We start from the raw sequence: 13,144 nt of genomic DNA, 5'->3' as shown, positions 1-13,144 counted from the left end.
TTTAATTTTCTGAGGTAGGCTTTTTCTGATAACAATGCAGAAGAAGGTTGATATTTTTTTTGAGAAATAATAGAAGTCATATTTGATACAAGTCAAATTATTATTTTTTTACAATTTAACTTTTATGACCTCACTTTGTTGTGCCTGAAGTTGCCCATCAGGAATTGAATAGATCTAAATATTTCCATATATTTGGATATTTTATCTGTCTCTGACTACAAAAGCTTCATTTCTACTCACAAAATAGAAGTACTTTTAAAAACTTACATTAAAATGTACTGATAAAAAATACAAAACATTTAAAGCTAACCTCTTTTTTCATTCTTTAAAATATAATATAGACTGAAAGATTGTAAATACATGTTGGAATTACCCCCTTCCCTGTTAGGCTGTTTCCAGACCAAGAATTACTTCAAGATGAACTGTTCTCTTTCTTTTTAATAAGTAATGTCTTTCTGTATTCAGATAAAGATACTTTCTCTATATTTCCTTACACTGTCATAAGCTGTGTAATTTTAAGAGATGAGGCAAATGGAAGAAGAAAAGATTAATTTTCTTTGACAGAATATCCCAGAAATGGGCTCATTGTTCAAAGTTGTGTTTATAAACTCAGCCAAACATAGATTTCCCTAAGGAGTCACAATAATTGTGCAATAATAATAGGCAGACAAAAATGCTTATCACGTTGTATACAGATCCTTACTCTCCTTTTTCAGAAATACTGAACTGAACAGCAACAGTATAACATCTGTGGAGTAAATTAAAGTAAGGTCGTATCTTGGTGTAAGGCAATTAAAGGCGGCAGGCACTCCAGAATAAGTTACCTTCTCTTTTAGTTTTGACACTCCCCATTCACCAGTAAGGAGAGATGAATGCAAGAAGATGTAAGTGAAATAATAATGGTTTAAAACAGTCATTAAAAAATGAAACAGGAACAGGCAAAAAGTAACTGTGATAATCAGTAGTTATAATGTTGCTGAATTTCATGGATTCCTCATGGAATCCCCAGAAGCAAAGAAAAGCAAAAACAGCAGAGAAACTCTCCCCCCAGGATGGCACTCTCCATGGGTGGTGACCATGTCTGGAGAGATAAAGGGAAAATAGCAGGCAGCTGTTACCCCCAGGATGGCTTCCTCTACAGATGACCTGGGGTGGAGAGAGAGAACAGAGGAGAAGAACAGCACAGCAACCGAACCTCTGCAAGTAAAAATTTCCCTCATTCACCCAGATATCAAGGAACAGGGTAAAAGAGCAAAACAGAAGGAGAACCTAGAAACCCTGGAGGCTGGAACTGGGTCAACAGCTGGAACTCATGGAGGGACTTTGCCTTTTCTTCAGCAAAAATAGCAGCAGCAGGCTTGGATGACTTGGATTCCATGCCCTCCTGCTTTGACCAGGCACTGCTGGCAGTCTAGGGCAACCATATGGAGCGGGGGCTGTTCTATTTTGCTTGGCTTGGTGTGTGGCTGCTGTCTGCCTTGTGCTACCTCAGCTCATCCAGCAAGAACAAAAGAGAAAGAGCACATTTTCCTGAATGACCCCAACCTTTAAAAAGCAGACATCCTGACCTCACTGTTCCTCTTCTGGCCACCGAGTCTCAAAGAGACAGTAACAGCTTTGGGCACAGATAGATATGGAATACATTTTGGGTTATCCAGGACACATCAGTACAGGAAAATTTGGCAAAACCTTCTTTCAGACCTACACAAAGTTTGAGGATTCATATTCTTAATTTATTATGCAAGTATCCACACAATTGTATATTAAAATTTTAAAATGGAATAGCAAAAGGAAATGCCAAGATTTTTTAAAAACGTCTGAAAAGGAAATTATGTCTGGCTGGCTTTATTAGGAAAATCAAAAGTAATGCTGAATAATAACTTTGATTAGAGCATAATCAAGCTCAATTCTTATTTTAAATTTATTATAATTGTTGCATAAAAATGAAATAGATGCAAGAGCCACTGGGTTCCATGAAAAAAGCAACTGATTTATCTTAAGCACATATTATTCCAATTAACAGCTTATGTTGTGTGTTTCACAACTATTATTATTTTTAAATCTGCTGAACCAATATGATTACACCTTTCAAATCCTGCAGAAAATAATAAAGATGACCGCATAGTTTTGTTGTAGAATTACAGAGAGACAACACATGAATTGAAACAGACAAATCTGCTTAAAGAAAGGCTACTGAGGAATAAAGGAATTTATTAAATGAAAACGTAAATTAAATATACCTAAAAATTCTGGCCAGGATCAAGGTAATGAAAAAGGAAACCAATTTTTAGACCTGTCACAAGTACTATGGTTTATGACATCTTTAAGGGCATTTAATCTAGTTTTATTACATTTGCATACTTGAGTTCAAAGAGAAGCCTTGGACACTTTATTACCAAACAATTTCTGTGCAAATATAGAACTCCCTTTATATTATGCCTTCAGTTGAGAAGGTCCTTTTCTTGAAAATATCAGAGTTGTAAGTGTGGAAAGTTCTAGATGTTTATGTTTTAAATACTAATGCATTAGAACTTGTAGACCTAATAATATCAAGAAAAAATCCATTGTAATCATGCAGAATTTGCCTGAAAAAAACCCCAAACAAATGGTGGTATATCAAAAAGTAACATATTCAAGGAAAGATTAGGTATGTAATGTCACACTTCACCTTGTGCTCAAGAACAAACAGGCGTAGCATTGCATAACGATTGTGGCGAAATCATGTCATAAGACTGTGCTGAATCTGGGACAAAATGGAGAACACAAAAGCCTTCCTTGATTCATAAATATGAAGTCTAAGTACATTTTTAAGATGCCTGTCGGTGTCTCGCAATCAGTAAGCACAATGCTACAAGCACTTGATGGAGTTGAGTTTGCTGATTCATGGCTCCTCCATGCAGCGCTCAGGCTAATTCATTTGTATTCATACAAACAAGCCAGGTATTCTGCAATGGTGCCAACATCGTTTGGAGACGAAGGCATTTCAGATACTCAGACTTGTTCTCTCACTGCTGTTTGGCAAAGGCCTGATAGTCAAGTTTCTGGATATGTGTCCACTGTAGATATTTTGCGCTGAAGGATTCCAAAGAACTTGTTATCTCACTCTCCTATGTCTCACCAATTGCATGTTTTATGGTGTTTCTGTAGTACACATATGGAAGCGTGTATAAATCAGCAACTCGTCAGGTCATCCTTAATATAATCTAGAGAGGGTGGAGACGCAGGGTAATCTGCATGGAAACTTCTGGCACATGCACCTTCATCTTAATGCTATGACACCACTCTGTTTAGTGGGCTGGACTCAAACCAAAATATTTGATGGACATTAATGATCAGATGCTGTGTAGCTGAAGCTCTTGTGCAAACTCGGCTCCATGCCTTCCCTCCCATCATCACTGCCCCTTCTCGTCTCTCTTGCTTCAACAGCTTTGGCTGCAGAGTGTATGTTCCAAGTGCTTGCTGGGAGCAGAAAGGCTCTCTTACAATCACTACAAGCATCCTACCCACATGCAAGAGCGAGGGAGAAAAGGGAAGAAAAGGAAAAATCAAGAAGAAGGATTACTGTTACTATTATCATAATCATCATCATTGCTGTATGTTTCTGCTCAGAAAATGGAAGAGATTGCTCATCATTTGCAAGTGTCTAGGCAAAGGTTTGCTCCCAGTATTCTGCCAGAGATGCTTCTATTAAATTTATTTGTCCTGTCATCATGTCTCTGCATTATTCTGAGTAGGATGTGTTGCCTACACCAAGAAGAATTATTCCCTTTTACTTTGCTGGAGAACTGCATTTCAGAAATCAAAGGCAGAAGTTACAGCAGGAAGACTTCTAGTCAAACATGTCAAAATGGCTGTTTTTTAATACATTTCAAGTGATGCAGAGCGGATTTTTAAAATTATTTTTTAAACTGCAAATTGTGTTTTTTCACCTTGTACAGCTGTTGAGTCTAAATAACACATACCTGTGTTTATGCATGTCTGCAATCATATATGGATATGTTTTGCATGCATGAAACCTCCTGCACATTTCCAATAAGTTGGCAAAAAATACTTGTTTGAAAATCAATCAGAGGAGTTAGTGCTTTACTTGGGGATGGTCTCAGAAAACATTACTTGCAGTATGCTGATATAATCTTGTGTCAGGTCCTGGCATTTATCTTTTATATGGTGTGCATATATACTATGTATCCTGGTTGCATCTGTGATATAAAGTGAACATGAACGTGTGATGAGAAACATGAAGCATATCTCTATCTATATCTATATCTATATCTATATCTATATCTATATCTATATCTATCTATATCTATATATCTGATCTAGATATAGATAAGATAGATATAGATATATACATATGCTACAACATACTAAGTTAAACTTTAATTGGCTGTGTACTATAGGTGGATACTGATTACATAATAGAACTTGAAAAGTCCTTAAATTTTTTATCGTTGTTTTTCTTCCTGCTGATGTTACAAGACATAGCACCATTGGCTTGATATTCATAGTTCTAACATCTCTCATCTGCACCTGCCTTCTGTCATAAGCCCAATCAGCGAAATGTCATGCAGTTTTTGCTTCATCTATATCCCTGTTTTCCTGATCCATCTATTATTTTCTGGTTTCTGTAAATCTTTTGAGAAGAGCCAGTCTTAACTGAAATCTTATGTCCATGTCTTTGCAAGGCAGTAGCAACCTTTACTATTGAAAATAACACAGCTTATTACTCATCTAATTCTCTGACTTTCACTTCCACTGTAAATTGCCTCTTTTGCTGTATTTATGGTGTATCTTATGGTGCTACAAAACTCTACATCTAAGTCATTACAGATTTTGAGCAAGTGATCTCTTGGATAAATTGAATTGGAATATAGGGCATAAGACATGAAATGACAGCATAAGTCATCCAGTACAGCTTGCTACCACAACAGGCATTGTGCCATTTAAGTACATTGAGCATTTTATGCTGTAAAACAAATCAGATTCTTTTCTCCTCTGATTCTGTTGCGAAAACATTTCATGGCCAACATTAATTGTTGGTTAGAGATTTTCTTTTAAGTTACAAAACGGTTTGTGCAGTTTTCTGCCCATTTGTTCCAGGATATAAATTGTGCCTCATCTTAAATAACTTCGCTCCCTCCATCTTTGTTTCTGATACATTTTTTGATTAGTCTCCTTTCAAACTTCATTTAGATATGATAGAAATGCCAGACTCAATAATCACTTAACAACTAGTCTGTCCATCTCCTTGCTCAATAGAGTAGTGCTTCTCCACATCTTCCAGCCTGAATTCTTTTCTTGAATGCAGGTGACGGTGATTACTAGACTCACCAAGATGATCTTTCTCTTTTAGGTCAAAATACTTTGTGTCTTGGCCTCATCTTTGAAATATTCTACTCATAACTTCCTTGACGTCTATGTTTTTCCAGCAGAACCTATATTATTCCTTGTACAATAATTTCCACTCCCACCTTGATGTTACAATAATGTTCATTTTCTTTTATTTCATTACTGATTTTTTGCATGACTCATCACATCTTTGCAGAAGCACAGCAATCCAGTTCTAATGCATTTCTCTGCATAAAATAAGTTACCAGACAAAAATTTCACGAGTTTATCTGAAATTCTGAAATGTTTGCTGCATTTTGAGTTTTGTACAGTAATGCAGGCACCACTTACTGACCTTTAAAATCTGTTCTGCAATCTTAAGAGTAATGTTTTGTATATTGAGTTACTTTCTGTTAGTCAGAATTTCCAAATCAGACTTCATTCTTTCTGTTTTCTGGCATTATTATTTCCAGTGTGGATACCAGAACGGGGCATATATTTTTAAGCATTTTCTATGTGTGCATAGTATTGCTTCCATATTCCTTGGATGGGTTAATATAGACCTTACTTATAAATCCAATGGACAGACTATTTTAGGGTGGTTCATTCCCAAATTATTATCTTCCATAACCCTGAAATTCCTAAGCCATCGCCTTGGAAAATTTGTTGACCTTCCTTTATTTCTTACCAATAAGCTTAATTTCTAGGTCTGACTACCTTGCATTTGGCTGTTGTATTATAATGCCTTAATAACTTTGCAGATGTGGTTTATACTTGGTATGATGTTTTCTACAGATGGGGGGTGCCCAGCAAAAATGAGGTTAGGTGATAACACATTATTAAGCTAATAATGGTAATCCTTTGCCCTTCTGTTTGCATACAGTTAGCAACTTCTTGCATCCAAACAAAGTAGAATTTGCAATATTGCCTTCCAGTGAATGAAATAATATTTAGGTTCAGTGATACCTGGATGAATTTTCATACAGTACACTTTATCTTGTTTGGTAAATATGTGATGAAAGTGTGTGAACCAAATATAGGCAGCTAACACCAAGACGACCACAACCCAAATCTGAAGTGCAGAGAATAGATTTATTCCATTGCCTCACTGGCTGGAGGATTACAAAGAAACAAAGGGATATACATACATTGCCAAACTCATTTTAGCAGGGCCTGACCCCTGCATTACATATCAAAGAGTCTGGAGCATGCATAGGTCTTCACCAGGCTGTGTTTTACAATCTCAAAACTTCTTATCTCCCTTCTCCCCTTACAAAGAGGCCCCCAGCCTACAGGAAGAATGCTTTTAGGTCTTTAACAACATTCTGTTATCTACACTGAGAAAATTTAATTTCTTCTTCAGCAGAGAGAATACAACCCAAAGCAAGCACAAATACATGAATTCTCTCACACTGAGTATTTTCTAATATCTCCCAGATGCAAGGTTGGTCTCTGAGCAAAAACAGTTCTGAAAAGAACTTACTTTTCTCTCTCCTCACCAATCTCCTGGTTTTCCACCATTTTGACCCCACACAAAGCTAACCTTAAAATTGCTCTCCTTTGCCTTATTTGAAAAAATAAGCTTTTTCACAGACAATCAGAATGTAGTACAAAAAATGCAGAAAAATAATTAATATTTCAGAAATGTTATTACATTGCATTCATTGAAATAAAAACATCCTGAAAGATGGGAAAATTTGTAATGAGAGTTACAGGAAAATATAACCAAAATGTCCATTTTCCTTACAATGTCAAAAAGTGTACTGGAAACCAAAACTGTTTGGTTACCTCATTCCATCTCATGCATGCATGGAAACTGTTGAAACAAGCCAGAATAGCATTGCTGGTTTTGGACTTGCCAAAATGCCTCTGGTTTTGAATGCCCACCCTGAAACAGGTGATATATTGAACATTAAAAAAAAAAAAAAACCAAAACCAAAAACCACTCCATTCTTTTTGTGGAGTAAATCATAATTTGAAAAAACAATACTGAAAAGCAGCTTTGGCAAATGAATCTCTTTCCATACACTGAAGTATGTAGATTTCAGAGAATGCCATTTTGAAACATGAATCTGGTTTCTGTGTGTGAACAAATCACATGCACACTTCACTCATATATTTGAACAACAGTTGTATCTATGTATTTCTGTGTGTCACATAGGAAAAAAGAGATTTCTGGAATGGAAATCACTGGAATTTTGTTGTCAAAAGTTTTCTGTGCAGAGAATTTAACAGTTTAAGGCACAAAACTGTGAGGGCAATGACTTTCCACATAGCCTGTATGTTGTTTCTTAAATGAACACTGTGGGAGACAAACTTCATAAAGTTGTTTCATAAGTCCTCAGTCTGCAAAGGTAGAATTGAAGCAGTCATATTTTCATGCTTATCTACTGAAAAGAGGTAAATTTGCAGAAAATAGGAGGTTCTTTTTGTTAAACCCTAGAGTTCAATAGACATCTCTAAACCTGAAATTTTCCACAAGGAAGACTCTGATATAAGTGGTGGAAAACAGCTGTGTGGATCTAGTGGCCCTGGGCAGCTTTCTAGAGTGATTAATCAGATAGTAGTATAAAGGCAATGAGATTTGCCTGAACCCATCCCATATAATGGGTGTTTGTGTATAACATCAATTGCATACTCAATTCTCACACTGATAGCTTTTCTGTGCACTGCTTGTTTATTTTGGCTTTGCATGCAGGGACAATTTCACCTCTGATTAAGTAGAGACTGTGCAATAGAAATTTTGGCAAAGCAAGCTCTTTTGTTATCACATTGTGTTTGCCATATACAACTTGTTTTATCCTGGTAACAATAGTCATGATACTTTAGAGGAAGAGCCTCAACCAGAACTTGCAGTCCTTGAGCTGGCTCTGTTTTGTTTAGGTAAATGAGAAAGTCATTCCAGTATTGCACATGTTCATGTTTCAGGTTTCAGCCAACAGTTCTTTTGGTTGCACTTCAGGCACTAATTATAGCTCTGTGGGGAATATTTTGGAGTTGTTTGAACTGCTTTTCTCTTGAAGAGTAAAGTAAAAAATACCACCACATGAAGCCTACATATTGAATTGTTCCATTGATATATCCTGATAATTCGTATGTAAATACATAACTACTTGTGGTTATTCAATACGGGATTTTGTTATATGCACATTAGAAGTTTTATAGCTTCAGTGTTTCAAAGGTATAATATCCTAAGCGGTAACAAAATATTGGGTGTTTCCTTTTTTTTTTTTTTTTTAGCATGGTTAATTATTTTGTCTTTTGTTTTCTTAATTAAGGAGTTAGTTCAGCAGTAGCCAGTAACCTTTCTTAGCAAGCACTTCCCTTTCCAGCAATATAAGGGTAATCATTGTTTTAGGTAGGTAGTGATACATTTTTGCATTGCATATATGTTGTGTATGTATATATATTGCTATGTTCCAGCAACAGGAAAGATTTTCTTTATTTCCTACTTTTCCTAAGAGTAAAAACTTGACTTCTAATATAAAAGCACAGGTGTCTATTTTTGTTCATTCCCCCAAACATGCGTCTTTATTTATGAATACCTGTTTGGCTCATTACTCATTTCCTCATAGATACCGTAGGTGTGCATTTTTAATAAATGGAGTCGCAAACATTATTTTTCTGAAAGTGTGGATACCTCAACAGAATTAATGGCCTAAGAAATATTTCCTTTTGTTTGGAATTTTTTGCTTTCATATCTAAGAAGACTGTTTAAAAAAAATCTGTTTGGCTGTCTTCTGGTAGCAATTTAGAATTGCTGACTTGGATTCTCAGCTTACCATTATCTGTATTTGGAGAGATGCCTACTTTCAAATTCAGTGCTGTGCAGTCTACAAAAGAGTCTTAAGATTATGTTGTGCCAGACTATTTTTCATTCCCAGATAAGAGGTTAAATGGACTGGTAGAAACTCAGCAGGACCTAGGGGCTGCTACTGGTCAAAAGCAAAACGCTGACAGTGAACAGCTGGGCAGTGCTCTGTCTCTGCACAGGACAGCACTGTCCAGATCCTAGGGAGTGCAGGAATCAGGAGAAACTGGAAGAAAGGGGATGTATATCACAGGTGTGTTTCTCAGGATGCTGTGATCCTTGGTGCCTGACACTACAGTGATTGCTATGCTGTACTATGCTGCAGCTAAAAACCTACTATGCTATGCCTGCATAGTAGGTTTTTTAGGTCTCCAGAATACTGGCCTCTGTTCTGCATATTCAGTTATGAACATTTCCTCTTTAGGAATTAGTTTTTAAGGAAGAGGTCATACCATGAGCTACTTTTTCAAGCTTCCACTTCAGGATCAATTTCACTTTCTGGCAGTAGTTTTTTTGTTCTTGGAAAGCTTAAGTAATTTTAGAACAGTATTGGGGAGAATAGAGGAAATTAAATGTTTAGGCTCTAGGTGTGGATAGTGTCCTTCCTTCTCTCCATTTTATATTTTCATGGTTTGTTTTCTGCTCATCAGTGTGCAATTTCCAGTGCCAAATAATCTCTCCCTGGCTGCCACCTCTGTAGCTCTTAATTACTCTAGTTCAGCTGTTCTGTCCTCTGCTTTTCCTGCTCCTTCACATTTTCTTCCTTGTTTCTTTGTAAATTTGATCACAGCTATGAGGACAGTAACTCACTCCACAGGCAGAGACGGTTATTGGGGCACTTGATTCCTGGGCTGGAAATAATCAGGATTCACTTGTAAACAACTTGACTTGTAAAGTACTGAATGAATGTAAAGTCTAAAATTTATAAAATAGTGTGATTAAAATTTACTTGACTGATTCTTACTATATCTTGGAGATGGAAGCTGTTTATTAGAGTATTTTTAAAGAGTGCTGTAAGCATCTTAAAAGTGTGTGGGACTGCTGATTGTCTTTATTTGAGTGCATGAAAACCTCTACCTTAAAAAGGTCCCTGAAAGTACTGCTAATTCATTCACTCATAAAGATGTGATGCATACACAAACACACACACTTGGAGCAGGGGATGTTTCTGTAATAGTATGAGGAATTCTGCAGATGTCATTATGAGCATGTTCATACTGGCTCTGGTTCTTGGCAGACTTAACCTGTCCGTGCTGGTGAACAGGAAAAAAACAAAAAAGGGCTTTTGTATCATTTACCTGCTTGCAATTTGCTGACCAAGGAAAAGGAGGCATTAGCAGGGAAGAAAAAAAAAACTACCAAAAAAAACCCTACCAAAAAAAAAAAAGGCAACAAACCCAGAATGCCCCAAGATTCCTTTTTCATGCTTTTACAAGCACAATTTATGCCTTGGGACCCCTTTGTAAAAGACCTGAGTCTATTTCATTTAAGCTATCTGTTGAGCACACTGGCCTTGTCCAGAAAATGTACTAGAAAATTAGACTGTGGCTGGGTCAATCGCAAGTCACAGTCATCAGTGAAACACTTTTGTTTTGCATAATGGGACAGTTGATATTTTTCTTTTAAATTATAGGACATTTTATGCAATTTAAGAAAGCAGACTAGGAAAGAGGAGACCCTTTCATAGTGGTCTGATTTGGTGCACTGACAAGCACAAGTATGGAATTATGGACACCATGCAGAGTTTATAGGAGGCAATCCCTATCTGTCATTGCAGATGGAAGAGCAGAAACAACTTTGTACCTAGAGGGGAGGTGGTGCTGTTTATTTGAGGGGGGCATCCCGGGGAGTCCCCAGAGGACCCCCCTAGGCTGTGAGTTGGATGGCAGCAGCAGGCAGGCAAGAAGAGTCCACACGGCTTTTGAGGGTGCTGATTAGATGAGGGTTTATTGGGGGCCCCACCCCTGGGAGCAACATGGTTTCTGAGGGAAAAGGGGGAAAGGGGGAGGGAGGGGGAGAGGGAGAGGGAGAACCTAGGAAAGAAAGAGAAGGGCCAAGAGAGAATGTCCCTCAAACAGCTCAAGAGGGAGATTCAAAGTGGGCACGGAATGAGACTTGGGCCAATGGGATTACAGATACATGATACTTCAGGGCAGGACCACAGGCTTGGAATGAACCGTACATTTTCGGGGGCGTGAGACAAAGCATACCATTTAACTAAAATGCAACACCACAGGCAGGGAATGAAGTTTTAAAATCACGAGACAAACATTGAGCGTACTTTGCTGGACATTCAGCACTGGTCTATGCCTCTTCTATAGAAGAGTTACCAACTCTTAGTTTTGCTCAGGTTATGTCTGTATGATTTGTACATGCAACTTTGCTTTTGGCTAATAAATGACACATGGCTTCTTGGCATTTCAAGGCTTGACTTTTTGTCTGATACCCTTGGATATTTGGCAGATGACAAATGATAGATTTAGATAAACAGTAAAGGCTACATAGTGCATGTGTTTATCTTAATTTTGTAACACAGTCCAACTATTATTTAACTGTGTTTATTTAGATTATACCAGCTGGCAATAACATTCACATACACTAGAGCAGCTGACACTCCTTCCATACTTACTTGGTGGGCATAGTTACTAACAAGTTTTTATTTTCCTAAGCATGATTGGGACTGCTGAATTAAAGCAGAGTGTTTGGAAACCAAATGGCAAATCAGAATTCATTTACTTGACAAATTAATTAATTTTAGTCAAGTTCATAGGATCATAGGATTATGGAATCATCAAGGTTGGAAGAGGCCTTCAAGATCAGCTAGTCCAACTGTCCACCTACCACTACTTCTGTAGCCCCTCAACAATCTATATTACACAGCACCAGATCCAGACTTCTCCGGAACACAAGTGTTGAAATTAGTTTGGAGGGTTGCATTTTTTATTGTTTTTAAGACCACCAATTGCTTTGCCAAATGTCTTCTAGAAACATGATATCTGGCATGTTTTCTGATCTGAAGGTAATGCTGTTGTTTTCTATGAACTGCTGGGCTCATGTATATGCACTATTGCAATGCATTAGAGGAATGGCAATTCTCACTTTGTATACAGAAAGTACTTTTTTCCATTGGTCAGTGCATCTGGTGCTTGCTTTGTATTGCAATAACAGAGACATTGATCCTTTACATATTTGCAGGAGTCATTAGTTTTAAAGAAATATTTGCCATAATCTGTTTACCAAAAAAAAAACCCAAAAAAACGACCTAGCATGAAAACGTAAATTCAGGTGCAAATGGCTGTTAGTTGTAAAGCCTTGCCCTTACTATTAAAAATCTAAATTGATGTTTGTCATGTTTAAATTATAAATGCAGAATTTCTAAAATCCAGTGGCATGTTTTCACCATTTTGTGGCCAAAAATTTTTAAAATGCCTTTTTCTGCAGCTTGTTCATTATTAGCACAGCAGCATAAGTACACATCTAGTGAAATAGATTACACAGTGAATAGATTGCACAGAGAATAAACATTCTCTGTGCAAACAGACTAATAATACAGTCATACCCTGCAGTGAAAACGTTTTTATTGCATGGGACAAATCATGTTATACTGCTGTTTGCACTCAGAACCATCTGATGGTAACAGCAGAAAAATGACAGGTAGACTGCTATTAGTAGGACATTTGTCTTTATGCATCTTCTTGAGAAATTATTTTACAATTTTTTTTCTTTAATTTTTTTTCTTTTTTAAGTGGAAGCTATGGCTTGATTACCCTCATTTCTTCTGTCTTGGTTGTATTGGTGGTTATACCAAATTTCCCGTGGGGTTTTGCCATAACACTGCTTTCAAGACCTGTGTGTGAATAAGAAAGATGGAGAAAGAGAGCTGTAGCACTTCATAAAGGTTGTCTTATAAAACAAACAAAAAATAAAAAGCAAACAAAAAAACCCAAAAATCAACCAAACAAAAAAACCCCACTACACTGAAAATGTTGCTATTCTGCATCTTTT

General features: G+C 36.9%; 1 protein-coding gene across 3 annotated transcripts in view; it reads left to right on the top strand.

Moving 5' to 3' along the window:
• Positions 1 to 13,144, top strand: part of PCSK5 (proprotein convertase subtilisin/kexin type 5) — a 223,235-nt gene that overhangs the window by 95,438 nt on the left and 114,653 nt on the right. The gene's annotated exons all lie outside the window — the stretch shown is intronic.

This window comes from Passer montanus, unplaced genomic scaffold (genome assembly GCF_014805655.1).
Source record: "Passer montanus isolate IOZ18808 unplaced genomic scaffold, ASM1480565v1 scaffold105, whole genome shotgun sequence".
NCBI lineage: Eukaryota > Metazoa > Chordata > Aves > Passeriformes > Passeridae > Passer > Passer montanus.
The sequence above is the reverse complement of the archived record's forward strand: the minus strand, read 5'-3'. Positions and strand labels throughout refer to the sequence as shown.